A 22,405-nucleotide genomic window follows, 5' to 3' on the forward strand; every position below is an offset into this window, starting at 1 on the left:
GTTTCCGATGCACATCTGGAGGCATTCTGTAATCCGAGGACTATCAGAGTGTTGTTGAAACACTGAAATTGCATCGGTGTTGAATACTACAGGCACCATGCGCACTTTATTCCATGAAAGTAATGTCTGAAACAGTCTACGCTTTGATCGTTCCCTGGAAGACCAGTAGTAGTTTCCGATGAACATCTAAAGGCATTCTGTAATCTGTGGACCTTCAAAGTGTTGATGAAACACAGAAATTGCATCGGGTTTGAATACAACAGTCACCATTCGCACTTTCCTCCATGGGAGCAATGTCTCAAACAGTCGACGCTTTGGTCGCTCCCTGGAAGACCAGTAGTAGTTTCCGATGCACATCTGGAGGCATTGTGTAATCTGTGGACAATCAGAGTGTTGATGAAACACAGAAATTTCATCGGGATTGAATACAACACTCACCATACGCACTTTCCTCCATGGGAGTAATGTCTCAAACAGTCTACGCTTTAATCGTTCCCTGGAAGACCAGTAGTAGTTTCCGATGCACATCTGGAGGAATTCTGTAATCTGTTTACTATCAGAGTGTTGTTGAAACACAGAAATTGCATCGGAATTGAATACAACAGTCACCATGCGCACTTTCTTCCATGGGAGTAATGTCTCAAACAGTTTACGCTTTGATCGTTCCCTGGAAGACCAGTAGGAGATTCCGATGCACATCTGGAGGCATTCTGTAATCTGGGGACTATGAGAGTGTTGATGAAACAGAGATATTGCATCGGGATTGAATACAACAGTCACCATGCGCACTTTCCTACATAGGAGTAATGTCTCAAATAGTCTACGCTTTGATCGTTAACTGGAAGACCAGTAGTAGTTTCCGAACCACATCTGGAAGCATTCTGTAATCTGTGGACTATCAGAGTGTGGATGAACACAGAAATTGCATCTGGATTGAATACAACACTAACCATGCGCACTTTCCTCCATGGGAGTAACATCTGAAACAGTCTACGCTTTGATCGATCCCTCGAAGACCAGTAGTAGTTTCCGATGCACATCTGGAGGCATTCTGTAATCCGAGGACTATCAGAGTGTTGTTGAAACACTGAAATTGCATTGGTGTTGATTACAACAGGCACCATGCGCACTTTATTCCATGAAAGTAATGTGTGAAACAGTCTACGCTTTGATCGTTCCCTGGAAGACCAGTAGTAGTTTCCGATGCACATCTGGAGGCAATCTGTAATCTGAGGACCTTCAAAGTGTTGATGAAACACAGAAATTGCATCGGGATTGAATACAACAGTCACCATGCGCTCTTCCGTACATGGGAGTAATGTCTCAAACAGTCTAGGCTTTGATCGCTCCTTGGAAGGAGAGTTGTAGTTTCCGATGCACATCTGGAGGCATTCTGTAATCTGTAGTCTATCAGAGTGTTGATGAACACAGAAATTGCATCGGGATTGAATACAACAGTCACCATCCGCACTTTCCTCCATGGGAGTAATGTCTCAAACATCCTACGCTTTGATCGTTACCTCAAGACCAGTAGTAGTTTCGGATGCACATCTGGAGGAATTCTGTAATCTGTTTACTATCAGAGTGTTGTTGAAACACAGAAATTGCATCGGGATTGAATACAACAGTCACCATGCGGTCTTTCCTCCATGGGAGTAATGTCTCAAACTGTCTACGCTTTGATCGTTCCCTGGAGACCAGTAGTAGTTTCCGATGCACATCTGGACGCATTCTGTAATCTGTGGACTATCAGAGTGTTGTTGAAACACTGAAATTGCATCCGGATTGAACACAACAGTCACCATGCGCACTTTCCTCCATGGGAGTAATGTCTCAAACAGTCAACGCTTTGATCGTTCCCTGGAAGACCAGTAGTAGTTTCCGATGAACATCTGGAGGCATTCTGTAATCTGTGGACCTTCAAAGTGTTGATGAAACACAGAAATTGCATCGGGTTTGAATACAACAGTCACCATGCGCACTTTCCTCCATGGGAGCAATGTCTCAAACAGTCGACGCTTTAGTCGCTCCCTGGAAGACCAGTAGTAGTTTCCGATGCACATCTGGAGGCATTGTGTAATCTGTGGACAATCAGAGTGTTGATGAAACACAGAAATTGCATCGGGATTGAATACAAAACTCACCATACGCACTTTCCTCCATTGGAGTAATGTCTCAAACAGTCTACGCTTTAATCGTTCGCTGGAAGACCAGTAGTAGTTTCCGATGCACATCTGAAGGAATTCTGTAATCTGTGGACTATGAGAGTGTTGATGAAACAGAGATATTGCATCGGGATTGAATACAACAGTCACCATGCGCACTTTCCTACATAGGAGTAATGTCTTAAATAGTCTACGCTTTGATCGTTAACTGGAAGACCAGTAGTAGTTTCCGAACCACATCTGGAAGCATTCTGTAATCTGTGGACTATCAGAGTGTTGATGAAACACAGAAATTGCGTCGGGATTGAATACAACAGTCACCATGCTCACTTTCCTCCATGGGAGTAATGTCTCATACAGTTTCGCTTTGATCGTTCCCTAAAAGACCAGTAGTAGTTTCCGATGCACATCTGGAGGCATTCTGTAATCTGTGGACTATCAGAGTGTGGATGAACACAGAAATTGCATCGGGATTGAATACAACACTAACCATGCGCACTTTCCTCCATGGGAGTAATGTCTCAAACAGTTTAGGATTTGATCGCTCCCTGGAAGAACAGTAGTAGTTTCCGATGCACATCTGGAGGCATTCTGTAATCTGTGGACTATCAGAGTGTTGATGAAACACAGAAATTGCATCGGGATTTTATACAACAGTCACCATGCGCACTTTCCTCCATGGGAGTAATGTCTCAAACAGTTTAGGATTTGATCGCTCCCTGGAAGACCAGTAGTAGTTTCCGATGCACATCTGGAGGCTTTCTGTAATCTGTGGACTATCAGAATGGTGTTGAAACACAGAAATTGCATCGGGATTGAATACAACTGTCACCATGCGCACTTTCCTCCATGGGAGTAACATCTGAAACAGTCTACGCTTTGATCGTTCCCTCGAGGACCAGTAGTAGTTTCCGATGCACATCTGGAGGCATTCTGTAATCCGAGGACTATCAGAGTGTTGTTGAAACACTGAAATTGCATCGGTGTTGAATACTACAGGCACCATGCGCACTTTATTCCATGAAAGTAATGTCTGAAACAGTCTACGCTTTGATCGTTCCCTGGAAGAGCAGTAGTAGTTTCCGATGCACATCTGGACGCATTCTGTAATCTGTGGACTATCCGAGTGTTGTTGAAACACTGAAATTGCATCCGGATTGAACACAACAGTCACCATGCGCACTTTCCTCCATGGGAGTAAAGTCTCAAACAGTCAACGCTTTGATCGTTCCCTGGAAGACCAGTAGTAGTTTCCGATGAACATCTAAAGGCATTCTGTAATCTGTGGACCTTCAAAGTGTTGATGAAACACAGAAATTGCATCGGGTTTGAATACAACAGTCACCATGCGCACTTTCCTCCATGGGAGCAATGTCTCAAACAGTCGACGCTTTGGTCGCTCCCTGGAAGACCAGTAGTAGTTTCCGATGCACATCTGGAGGCATTGTGTAATCTGTGGACAATCAGAGTGTTGATGAAACACAGAAATTGCATCGGGATTGAATACAACACTCACCATACGCACTTTCCTCCATGGGAGTAATGTCTCAAACAGTCTACGCTTTAATCGTTCCCTGGAAGACCAGTAGTAGTTTCCGATGCACATCTGGAGGAATTCTGTAATCTGTTTACTATCAGAGTGTTGTTGAAACACAGAAATTGCATCGGAATTGAATACAACAGTCACCATGCGCACTTTCTTCCATGGGAGTAATGTCTCAAACAGTTTACGCTTTGATCGTTCCCTGGAAGACCAGTAGTAGATTCCGATGCACATCTGGAGGCATTCTGTAATCTGGGGACTATGAGAGTGTTGATGAAACAGAGATATTGCATCGGGATTGAATACAACAGTCACCATGCGCACTTTCCTACATAGGAGTAATGTCTCAAATAGTCTACATTTTGATCGTTAACTGGAAGACCAGTAGTAGTTTCCGAACCACATCTGGAAGCATTCTGTAATCTGTGGACTATCAGAGTGTTGATGGAACACAGAAATTGCATCGGGATTGAATACAACAGTCACCATGCGCACTTTCCTCCATGGGAGTAATGTCTCATACAGTTTCGCTTTGATCGCTCCCTGAAAGACCAGTAGTAGTTTCCGATGCATATCTGGAGGCATTCTTTAATCTGTGGACTATCAGAGTGTTGATGAACACACAAATTGCATCAGGATTGAATACAACAGTAACCATGCGCACTATCCTCCATGGGAGTAATGTCTCAAACAGTTTAGGATTTGATCGCTCCCTGGAAGACCAGTAGTAGTTTCCGATGCACATCTGGAGGCATTCTGTAATCTGTGTACTATCAGAGTGTTGATGAAACACACAAATTGTATCGGGATTGAATACAACAGTCACCATGCGCACTTTCCTCCATCTGAGTAATGTCTCAAACAGTTTAGGATTTGATCGCTCCCTGGAAGACCAGTAGTAGTTTCCGATGCACATCTGGAGGCATTCTGTAATCTGTGGACTATCAGAATGGTGTTGAAACACAGAAATTGCATCGGGATTGAATACAACAATCACCATGCGCACTTTCCTCCATGGGAGTAACATCTGAAACAGTCTACGCTTTGATCGTTCCCTCGAAGACCAGTAGTAGTTTCCGATGCACATCTGGAGGCATTCTGTAATCCGAGGACTATCAGAGTGTTGTTGAAACACTGAAATTGCATCGGTGTTGAATACAACAGGCACCATGCGCACTTTATTCCATGAAAGTAATGTCTGAAAAAGTCTACGCTTTGATCGTTCCCTGGAAGAGCAGTAGTAGTTTCCGATGCACATCTGGAGGCAATCTGTAATCTGTGGACCTTCAAAGTGTTGATGAAACACAGAAATTGCATCGGGATTGAATACAACAGTCACCATGCGCTCTTCCGTACATGGGAGTAATGTCTCAAACAGTTTAGGCTTTGATCGCTCCTTGGAAGGCCAGTTGTAGTTTCCGATGCACATCTGGAGGCATTCTGAAATCTGTAGTCTATCAGAGTGTTGATGAACACAGAAATTGCATCGGGATTGAATACAACAGTCACCATCCGCACTTTCATCCATGGGAGTAATGCCTCAAACATCCTACGCTTTGATCGTTACCTCAATACCAGTAGTAGTTTCGGATGCACATCTGGAGGAATTCTGTAATCTGTTTACTATCAGAGTAATGTTGAAACACAGAAGATTGCATCGGGATTGAATACAACAGTCACCATGCGGACTTTCCTCCATGGGAGTAATGTCTCAAACTGTCTACGCTTTGATCGTTCCCTGGAGACCAGTAGTAGTTTCCGATGCACATCTGGACGCATTCTGTAATCTGTGGACTATCAGAGTGTTGTTGAAACACTGAAATTGCATCCGGATTGAACACAACAGTCACCATGCGCACTTTCCTCCATGGGAGCAATGTCTCATACAGTCGACGCTTTGGTCGCTCCCTGGAAGACCAGTAGTAGTTTCCGATGCACATCTGGAGGCATTGTGTAATCTGTGGACAATCAGAGTGTTGATGAAACACAGAAATTGCATCGGGATTGAATACAACACTCACCATACGCACTTTCCTCCATGGGAGTAATGTCTCAAACAGTCTACGCTTTAATCGTTCCCTGGAAGACCAGTAGTAGTTTCCGATGCACATCTGGAGGAATTCTGTAATCTGTTTACTATCAGAGTGTTGTTGAAACACAGAAATTGCATCGGGATTGAATAAAACAGTCACCATGCGCACTTTCTTCCATGGGAGTAATGTCTCAAACAGTTTACGCTTTGATCGTTCCCTGGAAGACCAGTAGTAGATTCCGATGCACATCTGGAGGCATTCTGTAATCTGTGGACTATGAGAGTGTTGATGAAACAGAGATATTGCATCGGGATTGAATACAACAGTCACCATGCGCACTTTCCTACATAGGAGTAATGTCTCAAATAGTCTACGCTTTGATCGTTAACTGGAAGACCAGTAGTAGTTTCCGATGCACATCTGGAGGCATTCTGTAATCTGTGGACTATCGGAGTGTTGATGAAACACACAAATTGCATCGGGATTGAATACATGCGCACCATGCGCACTTTCCTCCATGGGAGTAATGTCTCAAACAGTTTAGGATTTGATCGCTCCCTGAAAGACCAGTAGTAGTTTCCGATGCACATCTGGAGGCATTCTGTAATCTGTGGACTATCAGAATGGTGTTGAAACACAGAAATAGCATCGGGATTGAATACAACAGTCAAAATGCGCACTTTCCTCCATGGGAGTAACATCTGAAACAGTCTACGCTTTGATCGTTCCCTGGAAGACCAGTAGTAGTTTCCGATGCACATCTGGAGGCAATCTGTAATCTGGGGACCTTCAAAGTGTTGATGAAACACAGACATTGCATCGGGATTGAATACAACAGTCACCATGCGCTCTTCCGTACATGGGAGTAATGTCTCAAACAGTTTAGGCTTTGATCGCTCCTTGGAAGGCCAGTTGTAGTTTCCGATGCACATCTGGAGGCATTCTGTAATCTGTAGTCTATCAGAGTGTTGATGAACACAGAAATTGCATCGGGATTGAATACAACAGTCACCATCCGCACTTTCCTCCATGGGAGTAATGCCTCAAACATCCTACGCTTTGATCGTTACCTCAATACCAGTAGTAGTTTCGGATGCACATCTGGAGGAATTCTGTAATCTGTTTACTATCAGAGTAATGTTGAAACACAGAAGATTGCATCGGGATTGAATACAACAGTCACCATGCGGACTTTCCTCCATGGGAGTAATGTCTCAAACTGTCTACGCTTTGATCGTTCCCTGGAGACCAGTAGTAGTTTCCGATGCACATCTGGAGGCATTCTGTAATCTGTGGACTATCAGAGTGTTGTTGAAACACTGAAATTGCATCCGGATTGAACACAACAGTCACCATGCGCACTTTCCTCCATGGGAGCAATGTCTCATACAGTCCACGCTTTGGTCGCTCCCTGGAAGACCAGTAGTAGTTTCCGATGCACATCTGGAGGCATTGTGTAATCTGTGGACAATCAGAGTGTTGATGAAACACAAAAATTGCATCGGGATTGAATACAACACTCACCATACGCACTTTCCTCCATGGGAGTAATGTCTCAAACAGTCTACGCTTTAATCGTTCCCTGGAAGACCAGTAGTAGTTTCCGATGCACATCTGGAGGAATTCTGTAATCTGTTTACTATCAGAGTGTTGTTGAAACACAGAAATTGCATCGGGATTTAATAAAGCAGTCACCATGCGCACTTTCTTCCATGGGAGTAATGTCTCAAACAGTTTACGCTTTGATCGTTCCCTGGAAGACCAGTAGTAGATTCCGATGCACATCTGGAGGCATTCTGTAATCTGTGGACTATGAGAGTGTTGATGAAACAGAGATATTGCATGGGGATTGAATACAACAGTCACCATGCGCACTTTCCCACATAGGAGTAATGTCTCAAATAGTCTACGCTTTGATCGTTAACTGGAAGACCAGTAGTAGTTTCCGATGCACATCTGGAGGCATTCTGTAATCTGTGGACTATCAGAGTGTTGATGAAACACACAAATTGCATCGGGATTGAATACATGCGCACCATGCGCACTTTCCTCCATGGGAGTAATGTCTCAAACAGTTTAGGATTTGATCGCTCCCTGGAAGACCAGTAGTAGTTTCCGATGCACATCAGGAGGCATTCTGTAATCTGTGGACTATCAGAATGGTGTTGAAACACAGAAATAGCATCGGGATTGAATACAACAGTCAAAATGCGCACTTTCCTCCATGGGAGTAACATCTGAAACAGTCTACGCTTTGATCGTTCCCTGGAAGACCAGTAGTAGTTTCCGATGCACATCTGGAGGCAATCTGTAATCTGGGGACCTTCAAAGTGTTGATGAAACACAGAAATTGCATCGGGATTGAATACAACAGTCACCATGCGCTCTTCCGTACATGGGAGTAATGTCTCAAACAGTTTAGGCTTTGATCGCTCCTTGGAAGGCCAGTTGTAGTTTCCGATGCACATCTGGAGGCATTCTGTAAACTGTAGTCTATCAGAGTGTTGATGAACACAGAAATTGCATCGGGATTGAATACAACAGTCACCATCCGCACTTTCCTCCATGGGAGTAATGTCTCAAACATCCTACACTTTGATCGTTACCTCAAGACCAGTAGTAGTTTCGGATGCACATCTGGAGGAATTCTGTAATCAGTTTACTATCAGAGTGTTGTTGAAGACACAGAAATTGCATCGGGATGGAATACAACAGTCACCATGCGGACTTTCCTCAATGGGAGTAATGTCTCAAACTGTCTACGCTTTGATCGTTCCCTGGAGACCAGTAGCAGTTTCCGTTGCACATCTGGACGCATTCTGTAATCTGTGGACTATCAGAGTGTTGTTGAAACACTGAAATTGCATCCGGATTGAACACAACAGTCACCATGTGCACTTTCCTCCATGGGAGTAATGTCTCAAACAGTCAACGCTTTGATCGTTCCCTGGAAGACCAGTAGTAGTTTCCGATGCACATCTGGAGGCATTGTGTAATCTGTGGACAATCAGAGTGTTGATGAAACACAGAAATTGCATCGGGATTGAATACAACACTCACCATACGCACTTTCCTCCATGGGAGTAATGTCTCAAACACTCTACGCCTTAATCGTTCGCTGGAAGACCAGTAGTAGTTTCCGATGCACATCTGGAGGAATTCTGTAATCTGTTTACTATCAGAGTGTTGTTGAAACACAGAAATTGCATCGGGATTGAATACAACAGTCACCATGCGCACTTTCTTCCATGGGAGTAATGTCTCAAACAGTTTACGGTTTGATCGTTCCCTGGAAGACCAGTAGTAGATTCCAATGCACATCTGGAGGCATTCTGTAATCTGTGGACTATCAGAGTGTGGATGAACACAGAAATTGCATCGGGATTGAATACAACACTAACCATGCGCACTTTCCTCCATGGGAGTAATGTCTCAAACAGTTTAGGATTTGATCGCTCCCTGGAAGACCAGTAGTAGTTTCCGATGCACATCTGGAGGCATTCTGTAATCTGTGGACTATCAGAGTGTTGATGAAACACAGAAATTGCATCGGGATTGAATACAACAGTCACCATGCGCACTTTCCTCCATGGGAGTAATGTCTCAAACAGTTTAGGATTTGATCGCTCCCTGGAAGACAATTAGTAGTTTCCGATGCACATCTGGAGGCATTCTGTAATCTGTGGACTATCAGAGTGTTGATGAAACACACAAATTGCATCGGGATTGAATACATGCGCACCATGCGCACTTTCCTCCATGGGAGTAATGTCTCAAACAGTTTAGGATTTGATCGCTCCCTGGAAGACCAGTAGTAGTTTCCGATGCACATCAGGAGGCATTCTGTAATCTGTGGACTATCAGAATGGTGTTGAAACACAGAAATAGCATCGGGATTGAATACAACAGTCAAAATGCGCACTTTCCTCCATGGGAGTAACATCTGAAACAGTCTACGCTTTGATCGTTCCCTGGAAGACCAGTAGTAGTTTCCGATGCACATCTGGAGGCAATCTGTAATCTGGGGACCTTCAAAGTGTTGATGAAACACAGAAATTGCATCGGGATTGAATACAACAGTCACCATGCGCTCTTCCGTACATGGGAGTAATGTCTCAAACAGTTTAGGCTTTGATCGCTCCTTGGAAGGCCAGTTGTAGTTTCCGATGCACATCTGGAGGCATTCTGTAAACTGTAGTCTATCAGAGTGTTGATGAACACAGAAATTGCATCGGGATTGAATACAACAGTCACCATCCGCACTTTCCTCCATGGGAGTAATGTCTCAAACATCCTACACTTTGATCGTTACCTCAAGACCAGTAGTAGTTTCGGATGCACATCTGGAGGAATTCTGTAATCAGTTTACTATCAGAGTGTTGTTGAAGACACAGAAATTGCATCGGGATGGAATACAACAGTCACCATGCGGACTTTCCTCAATGGGAGTAATGTCTCAAACTGTCTACGCTTTGATCGTTCCCTGGAGACCAGTAGCAGTTTCCGTTGCACATCTGGACGCATTCTGTAATCTGTGGACTATCAGAGTGTTGTTGAAACACTGAAATTGCATCCGGATTGAACACAACAGTCACCATGTGCACTTTCCTCCATGGGAGTAATGTCTCAAACAGTCAACGCTTTGATCGTTCCCTGGAAGACCAGTAGTAGTTTCCGATGCACATCTGGAGGCATTGTGTAATCTGTGGACAATCAGAGTGTTGATGAAACACAGAAATTGCATCGGGATTGAATACAACACTCACCATACGCACTTTCCTCCATGGGAGTAATGTCTCAAACACTCTACGCCTTAATCGTTCGCTGGAAGACCAGTAGTAGTTTCCGATGCACATCTGGAGGAATTCTGTAATCTGTTTACTATCAGAGTGTTGTTGAAACACAGAAATTGCATCGGGATTGAATACAACAGTCACCATGCGCACTTTCTTCCATGGGAGTAATGTCTCAAACAGTTTACGGTTTGATCGTTCCCTGGAAGACCAGTAGTAGATTCCAATGCACATCTGGAGGCATTCTGTAATCTGTGGACTATCAGAGTGTGGATGAACACAGAAATTGCATCGGGATTGAATACAACACTAACCATGCGCACTTTCCTCCATGGGAGTAATGTCTCAAACAGTTTAGGATTTGATCGCTCCCTGGAAGACCAGTAGTAGTTTCCGATGCACATCTGGAGGCATTCTGTAATCTGTGGACTATCAGAGTGTTGATGAAACACAGAAATTGCATCGGGATTGAATACAACAGTCACCATGCGCACTTTCCTCCATGGGAGTAATGTCTCAAACAGTTTAGGATTTGATCGCTCCCTGGAAGACAATTAGTAGTTTCCGATGCACATCTGGAGGCATTCTGTAATCTGTGGACTATCAGAATGGTGTTGAAACACAGAAATTGCATCGGGATTGAATACAACAGTCGCCATGCGCACTTTCCTCCATGGGAGTAACATCTGAAACAGTCTACGCTTTGATCGTTCCCTCGAGGACCAGTAGTAGTTTCCGATGCACATCTGGAGGCATTCTGTAATCCGAGGACTATCAGAGTGTTGTTGAAACACTGAAATTGCATCGGTGTTGAATACAACAGGCACCATGCGCACTTTATTCCATGAAAGTAATGTCTGAAACAGTCTACGCTTTGATCGTTCCCTGGAAGAGCAGTAGTAGTTTCCGATGCACATCTGGAGGCAATCTGTAATCTGTGGACCTTCAAAGAGTTGATGAAACACAGAAATTGCATCGGGATTGAATACAACAGTCACCATGCGCTCTTCCGTACATGGGAGTAATGTCTCAAACAGTTTAGGCTTTGATCGCTCCTTGGAAGGCCAGTTGTAGTTTCCGATGCACATCTGGAGGCATTCTGTAGTCTGTAGTCTATCAGAGTGTTAATGAAGACAGAAATTGCATCGGGATTGAATACAACAGTCACCATCCGCACTTTCCTCCATGGGAGTAATGTCTCAAACATCCTACGTTTTGATCGTTACCTCAAGACCAGTAGTAGTTTCGGATGCACATCTGGAGGAATTCTGTAATCTGTTTACTATCAGAGTGTTGTTGAAACACAGAAATTGCATCGGGATTGAATACAACAGTCACCATGCGGACTTTCCTCCATGGGAGTAATGTCTCAAACTGTCTACGCTTTGATCGTTCCCTGGAGACCAGTAGTAGTTTCCGATGCACATCTGGACGCATTCTGTAATCTGTGGACTATCCGAGTGTTGTTGAAACACTGAAATTGCATCCGGATTGAACACAACAGTCACCATGCGCACTTTCCTCCATGGGAGTAAAGTCTCAAACAGTCTACGCTTTGATCGTTCCCTGGAAGACCAGTAGTGGTTTCAGATGAACATCTGGAGGCATTCTGTAATCTGTGGACCTTCAAAGTGTTGATGAAACACAGAAATTGCATCGGGTTTGAATACAACAGTCACCAAGCGCACTTTCCTCCATGGGAGCAATGTCTCAAACAGTCGACGCTTTCGTCGCTCCCTTGAAGTCCAGTAGTAGTTTCCGATGCACATCTGGAGGCATTGTGTAATCTGTGGACAATCAGAGTGTTGATGAAACTCTGAAGTTTCATCCGGATTGAACACAACAGTCACCATGCGCACTTTCCTCCATGGGAGTAAAGTCTCAAACAGTCAACGCTTTGATCGTTCCCTGGAAGACCAGTAGTAGTTTCCGATGAACATCTGGAGGCATTCTGTAATCTGTGGACCTTCAAAGTGTTGATGAAACACAGAAATTGCATCGGGTTTGAATACAACAGTAACCATGCGCACTTTCCTCCATGGGAGTAATGTCTCAAACAGTCTACGCTTTGATCGCTCCCTGGAGGACCAGTAGTTGTTTCCGATGCACATCTGGAGGCAATCTGTAATCTGTGGACCTTCAAAGTGTTGATGAAACACAGAAATTGCATCGGGATTGAATACAACAGTCACCATGCGCTCTTCCGTACATGTTAGTAATGTCTCAAACAGTTTAGGCTTTGATCGCTCCTTGGAAGGCCAGTTGTAGTTTCCGATGCACATCTGGAGGCATTCTGTAATCTGTAGTCTATCAGAGTGTTGATGAACACAGAAATTGCATCGGGATTGAATACAACAGTCACCATCCGCACTTTCCTCCATGGGAGTAATGTCTCAAACATCCTACGCTTTGATCGTTACCTCAATACCAGTAGTAGTTTCGAATGCACATCTGGAGGAATTCTGTAATCTGTTTACTATCAGAGTGTTGTTGAAACACAGAAATTGCATCGGGATTGAATACAACAGTCACCATGCGGACTTTCCTCCATGGGAGTAATGTCTCAAGCTGTCTACGCTTTAATCGTTCCCTGGAAGACCAGTAGTAGTTTCCGATGCACATCTGGAGGAATTCTGTAATCTGTTTACTATCAGAGTGTTGTTGAAACACAGAAATTGCATCGGGATTGAATACAACAGTCACCATGCGCACTTTCTTCCATGGGTGTAATGTCTCAAACAGTTTACGCTTTGATCGTTCCCTGGAAGACCAGTACTAGATTCCGATGCACATCTGGAGGCATTCTGTAATCTGGGGACTATGAGAGTGTTGATGAAACAGAGATATTGCTTCGGGATTGAGTACAACAGTCACCATGCGCACTTTCCTACATAGGAGTAATGTCTCAAATAGTCTACGCTTTGATCGTTAACTGGAAGACCAGTAGTAGTTTCCGAACCACATCTGGAAGCATTCTGTAATCTGTGGACTATCAGAGTGTTGATGAAACACAGAAATTGCATCGGGATTGAATAGAACAGTCACCATGCGCACTTTCCTCCATGGGAGTAATGTCTCATACAGTTTCGCTTTGATCGCTCCCTGGAAGACCAGTAGTAGTTTCCGATGCACATCTGGAGGCATTCTGTAATCTGTGGACTATCAGAGTGTTGATGAATACAGAAATTGCATCGGGATTGAATACAACAGTAACCATGCGCACTATCCTCCATGGGAGTAATGTCTCAAACAGTTTAGGATTTGATCGCTCCCTGGAAGACCAGTAGTAGTTTCCGATGCACATCAGGAGGCATTCTGTAATCTGTGGACTATCAGAGTGTTGATGAAACACAGAAATTGCATCGGGACTGATTAGAACAGTCACCATGCGCACTTTCCTCCATGGGAGTAATGTCTCATACAGTTTCGCTTTGATCGCTCCCTGGAAGACCAGTAGTAGTTTCCGATGCACATCTGGAGGCATTCTGTAATCTGTGGACTATCAGAGTGTTGATGAACACAGAAATTGCATCGGGATTGAATACAACAGTAACCATGCGCACTATCCTCCATGGGAGTAATGTCTCAAACAGTTTAGGATTTGATCGCTCCCTGGAAGACCAGTAGTAGTTTCCGATGCACATCAGGAGGCATTCTGTAATCTGTGGACTATCAGAGTGTTGATGAAACACACAAATTGTATCGGGATTGAATACAACAGTCACCATGCGCACTTTCCTCCATCTGAGTAATGTCTCAAACAGTTTAGGATTTGATTGCTCCCTGGAAGACCAGTAGTAGTTTCCGATGCACATCTGGAGGCATTCTGTAATCTGTGGACTATCAGAATGGTGTTGAAACACAGAAATTGCATCGGGATTGAATACAACAGTCACCATGCGCACTTTCCTCCATGGGAGTAACATCTGAACCAGTCTACGCTTTGATCGTTCCCTCGAAGACCAGTAGTAGTTTCCGATGCACATCTGGAAGCATTCTGTAATCCGAGGACTATCAGAGTGTTGTTGAAACACTGATATTGCATCGGTGTTGAATACAACAGGCACCATGCGCACTTTATAAATGAAAGTAATGTCTGAAACAGTCTACGCTTTTATTGTTCCCTGGAAGACCAGTAATAGTTTCCGATGCACATCTGGAGGCAATCTGCAATCTGTGGACCTTCAAAGTGTTGATGAAACACAGAAATTGCATCGGGATTGAATACAACAGTCACCATGCGCTCTTCCGTACATGGGAGTAATGTCTCAAACAGTTTAGGCTTTGATCGCTCCTTGTAGGGCCAGTTGTAGTTTCCGATGCACATCTGGAGACATTCTGTAATCTGTAGTCTATCAGAGTGTTGATGAACACAGAAATTGCATCGGGATTGAATACAACAGTCACCATCCGCACTTTCCTCCATGGGAGTAATGTCACAAACATTCTACGCTTTGATCGTTACCTCAATACCAGTAGTAGTTTCGGATGCACATCTGGAGGAATTCTGTAATCTGTTTACTATCAGAGTAATGTTGAAACACAGAAATTGCATCGGGATTGAATACAACAGTCACCATACGGACTTTCCTCCATGGGAGTAATGTCTCAAACTGTCTACGCTTTGATCGTTCCCTGGAGACCAGTAGTAGTTTCCGATGCACATCTGGACGCATTCTGTAATCTGTGGACTATCAGAGTGTTGTTGAAACACTGAAATTGCATCTGGATTGAACACAACAGTCATCATGCGCACTTTCCTCCATGGGAGCAATGTCTCATACAGTCGACGCTTTGGTCGCTCCCTGGAAGACCAGTAGTAGTTTCCGATGCACATCTGGAGGCATTGTGTAATCTGTGGACAATCAGAGTGTTGATGAAACACAGAAATTGCATCGGGATTGAATACAACACTCACCATACGCACTTTCCTCCATGGGAGTAATGTCTCAAACAGTCTACGCTTTAATCGTTCCCTGGAAGACCAGTAGTAGTTTCCGATGCACAACTGGAGGCATTCTGTAATCTGTTTACTATCAGAGTGTTGTTAAAACACAGAAACTGCATCGGGATTGAATACAACAGTCACCATGCGGACTTTCCTCCATGGGAGTAATGTCTCCTACAGTATACGCTTTGTCGTTCCCTGGAAGACCAGTAGTAGATTCCGATGCCCATCTGGAGGCATTCTGTAATCTGTGGACTATTAGAGTGTTGTTGAAACACTGAAATTGCATCGGGATTGAATACAACAGTCACCATGAGGACTTTCCTCCATGGGAGTAATGTCTCAAACTGTCTACGCTTTGATCGTTCCCTGGAAGACCAGTAGTAGATTTCAATGCATATCTGGAGGCATTCTGTAATCTGTGGATTATCAGAGTGTTGATATAACACAGAAATTGCGTCGGGATTGAATACAAAGTCACCCTGCGCACTTTCCTCCATGGGAGTAATGTCTCAAACAGTCGACGCTTTGATCGCTCCCTGGAAGACGAGTAGTAGTTTCCGATGCACATCTGGAGGCATTGTGTAATCTGTGGACAACGAGAGTGTTGATGAAACACAGAAATTGCATCGGGATTGAATACAACAGTCACCATGCGCACTTTCCTCCATGGGAGTAATGTCTCAAACAGTCTACGCTTTAATCGTTCACTGGAAGACCAGTAGTAGTTTCCGATGCAAATCTGGAGGCATTCTGTAATCTGTTTACTATCAGAGTGTTGTTGAAACACAGAAATTGCATCGGGATTGAATACAACAGTCACCATGCGGACTTTCCTCCATGGGAGTAATGTCTCCAACAGTATACGCTTTGATCGTTCCCTGGAAGTCCAGTAGTAGTTTCCGATGCACATCTGGAGGCATTCTGTAATCTGTGGACTATCAGAGTGTTGATGAAACACAGAAATTGCATCGGGATTGAATACAACATTCATTATGCGCACTTTCCTCCATGGGAGTAATGTCTCAAACAGTTTAGGCTTTGATCGCTCCCTGGAAGACCAGTAGTAATTTCCGATGCACATCTGGAGGCCTTCGGTAATCTGTGGTCTATCAGAGTGTTGATAAACACAGAAAATGCATCGGGATTGAATACAACAGTCACCATGCGCACTTTCCTCCATGGGAGTAATGTCTCAAACAGTCTACGCTTTGATCGTTCCCTGGAAGACCAGTAGTAGTTTCCGATGCACATCTGGAGGCATTCTGTAATCTGTGGACCTTCAAAGTGTTGATGAAACACAGAAATTGCCGCGGGATTGAATACAACAGTCACCATGACCACTTTCCTCCATGGGAGTAATGTCTCAAACAGCCTACGCTTTGATCGTTCCCTGGAAGACCAGTAGTAGTTTCCGATGCACATCTGGAGGCATTCTGTAATCTGTTTACTATCAGAGTTTTGTTGAAACACAAAAATTGCATCGGGATTGAATACAACAGTCACCATGCGCACTTTCTTCCATGGGAGTAATGTCTCAAACAGTTTACGCTTTGATCGTTCCCTGGAAGACCAGTAGTAGTTTCCGATGCACATCTGATGGCATTCTGTAATCTGTTGACTATCAGAGTGTTGATGAAACACGGAAATTGCATCGGGATTAAATACAACAGTCATCATGCGCACTTTCCTCCACGGGAGTGATGTCTCAAACAGTCTACGCTTTGATCGTGTCCTGGAAGACCAGTAGTAGTTTCCGATGCACATCTGGTGGCATTCTGTAACCTGTGGACTATCAGAGTGTTGTTGAAACACAGAAATTGCATCGGGATTGAATACAACAGTCACCATGCGCAATTTTCTCCATGGGAGTAATGTCTCAAACAGTCTACTTTTTGATCGTTCCCAGGAAGACCAGTAGTAGTTTCCGATGCACATCTGCAGGCATTCTGTAATCTGTGGACTTTCAGAGTGTTGATGAAACACAGAAAATGCATCGGGATTGAATACAACAGTCACCATGCGCTCTTTCCTCTATAAAATTAATGTCTCAAACAGTCTACGCTTTGATCGTTCCCTGGAAGTCCAGTAGTAGATTCCGATGCAGATCTGGAGGCATTCTGTAATCTGTGGACTATCAGAGTGTTGATGAGACACAGAGATTGCATCGGGAAAGGAAACAACACTCCTCATGCGCACTTTCCTCCATGGGAGTAATGTCTTTAACAGTCTACGCTTTGATCTTTCCCTGCAAGACCAGTAGTAGTCTCCGATGCACATCTGGAGGCTTTCTGTAATCTGTAGACTATCAGAGTGTTGATGAAACACAGAAATTGCATCGGGATTGAATACAACAGTCACCATGCGCACTTTCCTCCATGGGAGTAATGTCTGTAACAGTCTACGCTTTGATCATTGCCTGGAAGACCAGCAGTAGTTTCCAAAGCACATCTGGAGGCATTCTGTAATCTGTGGACCATCAGAGTGTTGATGAAACACAGAAAATGCATTGGGAATGAATACAACAGTCACCATGCGCACTTTCCTCCATATGAGTAATGTCTCAAAGAGTTTACGCTTTGATCGTTCCCTGGAAGACCAGTAGTAGTTTCCGATGCACATCTGGAGGCATTCTGTAATCTGTGGAACATCAGAGTGTTGATGAAACACAGAATTTGCATTGGGATTAAATACAACTGTCACCATCCACACTTTCCTTCATGGGAGTGATGTCTCAAACAGTCTACGCTTTGATCGTTTCCTGGAAGACCAGTAGTAGTTTCCGATGCACAACTGGTGACACTCTGTAACCTGTGGACTATCAGAGTGTTGATGAAACACAGAAATTGCATCGGGATTGAATTCAACAGTCAACATGCGCACTATCCTCCACGGGAGTAATGTCTCAAACAGTCTACTTTTTGATCGTTCCCAGGAAGACCAGTAGTAGTTTCCGATGCACATATGGAGGCATTCTGTAATCTGTGGAATATCAGAGTGTTGATGAAACAGAGAAAATACATCGGCATTGAATACAACAGTCACCATGCGAACTTTCCTCCATGGGAGTGATGTCTCAAAGAGTTTACGCTTTGATCGTTCCCTGCAAGACCAGTAATAGTTTCCGATGGACATCTGGAGGCATTCTGTAACCTGTGGACTATCTCAGAGTTTTGATGAAACACCGAAAATGCATCGGGATGAATACAACAGTCACCATGCGCACATTCCTCCATAAAAGTAATGTCTCAAACAGTCTACGCTTTGATCGTTCCCTGGAAGTCCAGTAGTAGTTTCCGATGCACATCTGGAGGCATTCTGTAATCTGTGGACTATCAGAGTGTTGGTGAAACATATAAATTGCATCGGGAAAGGAAACAACACTCATCATGCGCACTTACCTCCACGGGAGTAATCTCTCAAACAGTCTGCGCTTTGATCGTTCCCTGGAAGACGAGTAGTAGTTTCTGATGCACATCTGGAGGCATTCTGTAAACTGTGGACTATCAGAGTGTTGATGAAACACAGAAATTGCATCGGGATTGAATACAACGGTCACCATGCGCACTTTCCTCCATGGGAGTAATGTCTGTAAGAGTCTACGTTTGATCGTTCCCTGCAAGACCAGTAGTAGTTTCCGATGCACATCGGGAGGCATTCTGTTATCTGTGGACTGTCAGAGTGTTGATGAAACACAGAAATTGCATCGCGATTGAATACAACAGTCACTATCCGCACTTTCCTCCATGGGAGTAATGTCTGAAACAGTCAACGCTTTGATCGTTCCCTGGAAGACCAGTAGTAGTTTCCGATGCACATCTGGAGGCATTCTGTAATCTGTGGACTATCAGAGTGTTGATGAAACACAGAAAATGCATTGGGAATGAATACAACAGTCACCATGCGCACCTTCTTCCATGGGAGTAATGTCTCAAAGAGTTTACGCTTTGATCGTTCACTGGAAGACCAGTAGTAGTTTCCGATGGACATCTGGAGGCATTCTGTAATCTGTGGACTATCAGAGTGTTGATGAAACACAGAAATGGCATTGCGATTGAATACAACAGTCACCATCCACACTTTCCTTCATGGGAGTAATGTCTGAAACAGTCTACGCTTTGATCGTTCCCTGGAAGACCAGTAGTAGTTTCCGATGCACATCTGATGGCATTCTGTAATCTGTTGACTATCAGAGTGTTGATGAAACACGGAAATTGCATCGGGATTAAATACAACAGTCATCATGCGCACTTTCCTCCACGGGAGTGATGTCTCAAACAGTCTACGCTTTGATCGTTTCCTGGAAGACCAGTAGTAGTTTCCGATGCACATCTGGTGGCATTCTGTAACCTGTGGACTATCAGAGTGTTGTTGAAACACAGAAATTGCATCGGGATTGAATACTACAGTCACCATGCGCAATTTTCTCCATGGGAGTAATGTCTCAAACAGTCTACTTTTTGATCGTTCCCAGGAAGACCAGTAGTAGTTTCCGATGCACATCTGCAGGCATTCTGTAATCTGTGGACTTTCAGAGTGTTGATGAAACACAGAAAATGCATCGGGATTGAATACAACAGTCACCATGCGCTCTTTCCTCCATAAAATTAATGTCTCAAACAGTCTACGCTTTGATCGTTCCCTGGAAGTCCAGTAGTAGATTCCGATGCAGATCTGGAGGCATTCTGTAATCTGTGGACTATCAGAGTGTTGATGAAACACAGAGATTGCATCGGGAAAGGAAACAACATTCCTCATGCGCACTTTCCTCCATGGGAGTAATGTCTTTAACAGTCTACGCTTTGATCGTTCCCTGCAAGACCAGTAGTAGTCTCCGATGCACATCTGGAGGCTTTCTGTAATCTGTAGACTATCAGAGTGTTGATGAAACACAGAAATTGCATCGGGATTGAATACAACAGTCACGATGCGCACTTTCCTCCATGGGAGTAATATCTGTAACAGTCTACGCTTTGATCATTGCCTGGAACCAGTAGTAGTTTCCAAAGCACATCTGGAGGCATTCTGTAATCTGTGGACCATCGGAGTGTTGATGAAACACAGAAAATGCATTGGGAATGAATACAACAGTCACCATGCGCACTTTCCTCCATATGAGTAATGTCTCAAAGAGTTTACGCTTTGATCGTTCCCTGGAAGACCAGTAGTAGTTTCCGATGCACATCTGGAGGCATTCTGTAATCTGTGGAACATCAGAGTGTTGATGAAACACAGAATTTGCATTGGGATTAAATACAACTGTCACCATCCACACTTTCCTTCATGGGAGTGATGTCTCAAACAGTCTACGCTTTGATCGTTTCCTGGAAGACCAGTAGTAGTTTCCGATGCACATCTGGTGACACTCTGTAACCTGTGGACTATCAGAGTGTTGATGAAACACAGAAATTGCATCGGGATTGAATTCAACAGTCAACATGCGCACTTTCCTCCACGGGAGTAATGTCTCAAACAGTCTACTTTTTGATCGTTCCCAGGAAGACCAGTAGTAGTTTCCGATGCACATATGGAGGCATTCTGTAATCTGTGGAATATCAGAGTGTTGATGAAACAGAGAAAATACATCGGCATTGAATACAACAGTCACCATGCGCACTTTCCTCCATAAAAGTAATGTCTCAAACAGTCTACGCTTTGATCGTTCCCTGGAAGTCCAGTAGTAGTTTCCGATGCACATCTGGAGGCATTCTGTAATCTGTGGACTATCAGAGTGTTGGTGAAACACAGAAATTGCATCGGGAAAGGAAACAACACTCATCATGCGCACTTACCTCCACGGGAGTAATCTCTCAAACAGTCTGCGCTTTGATCGTTCCCTGGAAGATGAGTAGTAGTTTCTGATGCACATCTGGAGGCATTCTGTAATCTGTGGACCATCAGAGTGTTGATGAAACAGAGAAATTGCATCGGGATTGAATACAACGGTCACCATGCGCACTTTCCTCCATGGGAGTAATGTCTGTAAGAGTCTACGTTTGATCGTTCCCTGCAAGACCAGTAGTAGTTTCCGATGCACATCGGGAGGCATTCTGTTATCTGTGGACCGTCAGAGTGTTGATGAAACACAGAAATTGCATCGGGATTGAATACAACAGTCACTATCCGCACTTTCCTCCATGGGAGTAATGTCTGAAACAGTCAACGCTTTGATCGTTCCCTGGAAGACCAGTAGTAGTTTCCGATGCACATCTGGAGGCATTCTGTAATCTGTGGACCATCAGAGTGTTGATGGAACACAGAAAATGCATTGGGAATGAATACAACAGTCACCATGCGCACCTTCTTCCATGGGAGTAATGTCTCAAAGAGTTTACGCTTTGATCGTTCACTGGAAGACCAGTAGTAGTTTCCGATGGACATCTGGAGGCATTCTGTAATCTGTGGACTATCAGAGTGTTGATGAAACACAGAAATGGCATTGCGATTGAATACAACAGTCACCATAAACACTTTCCTTCATGGGAGTAATGTCTGAAACAGTCTACGCTTTGATCGTTCCCTGGAAGACCAGTAGTAGTTTCCGATGCACATCTGATGGCATTCTGTAATCTGTTGACTATTAGAGTGTAGATGAAACACGGAAATTGCATCGGGATTAAATACAACAGTCATCATGCGCACTTTCCTCCACGGGAGTGATGTCTCAAACAGTCTACGCTTTGATCGTTTCCTGGAAGACCAGTAGTAGTTTCCGATGCATATCTGGTGGCATTCTGTAACCTGTGGACTATCAGAGTGTTGTTGAAACACAGAAATTGCATCGGGATTGAATACAACAGTCACCATGCGCAATTTTCTCCATGGGAGTAATGTCTCAAACAGTCTACTATTTGATCGTTCCCAGGAAGACCAGTAGTAGTTTCCGATGCACATCTGCAGGCATTCTGTAATCTGTGGACTTT

The sequence above is a fragment of the Schistocerca gregaria genome, chromosome 7 (genome assembly GCF_023897955.1).
Source record: "Schistocerca gregaria isolate iqSchGreg1 chromosome 7, iqSchGreg1.2, whole genome shotgun sequence".
Classification (NCBI taxonomy): Eukaryota; Metazoa; Arthropoda; class Insecta; order Orthoptera; family Acrididae; genus Schistocerca; species Schistocerca gregaria.